Raw genomic sequence first — 901 nt, forward strand, 5'->3', positions numbered from 1 at the left:
AGGGGACTGGAGTAAGTGTGTGGGAACTCGGACGTTGGTGGCTGAGAAAGAGACAGGGATCTTTTGGCTGAAGGAGTGAGACATGCGCGGATATGTGTGGTATGTGGTAGAGAAGGGATGCTGGGACCGGAAGTGAGTCTGGAGGGCCTGTTGAGGGTTTGCAGGGTGTGTCCCGGACCCTTGAGGTCATGCCTTTGCTTGTCAGTGGTGCTGCGATGTCTTTCATCTGTGTGAGGGAGGGAGAGGAGCCGGACTGTCACTCCGAAAGTGTGCAGATTTGATAACATTGGAACAAGTCCTTGGAATTCATTGAGTTAGTTTTCCTAATACCCAGCGGTCTTGTCAGACCAGGACTGGGAACTGAGAAAATAAAGTAGACAGAAGAAGAAAGGGGATTCCCAGGCGGTATGGGGCTGCGCTGAATTTGGGAGGCTTTTTGGAGCTTAAGGGGATAGTGCATCCATGACTGGAAGAAGAACTGATGGGCATGTGCATGAGTTAGTCAATAAAGAACTCACTGTTTCAACCCTAGGAGTGGTTAAAGGTAGCGGGAGGTGGTACACACCAATATGGAGAGTACTGAAAAGAGAGGCAGAAGGAAGAGGGAAGGCGGCTAGGAAAGACCAGGGAGCAGGGTCCTCAGGCTGCCGAGCCCCCGCCTGCCTCCATGGTGAGGGTTGAGTCTGCTGTTGGTTCTAGTGAGTCTCTGGGAGGGGATGGCGTCCTGGTTAGGATTTCTACTGTTGGGATGAAACACCAAGACCAGGGGCAGATTAGGGAGGAAAATAATCATTCGGCTTACACCAGCACATCACCATCCCTTAGTGAAGGCAGTCAGGACCAGAACTCAAGCAGGGCGGGAACCTAAAGGCAGGCGCTGATGCAGAAGCCACGGAAGGGT

This window comes from Mastomys coucha, unplaced genomic scaffold (assembly GCF_008632895.1).
Source record: "Mastomys coucha isolate ucsf_1 unplaced genomic scaffold, UCSF_Mcou_1 pScaffold3, whole genome shotgun sequence".
In the NCBI taxonomy this organism is placed as follows: domain Eukaryota; kingdom Metazoa; phylum Chordata; class Mammalia; order Rodentia; family Muridae; genus Mastomys; species Mastomys coucha.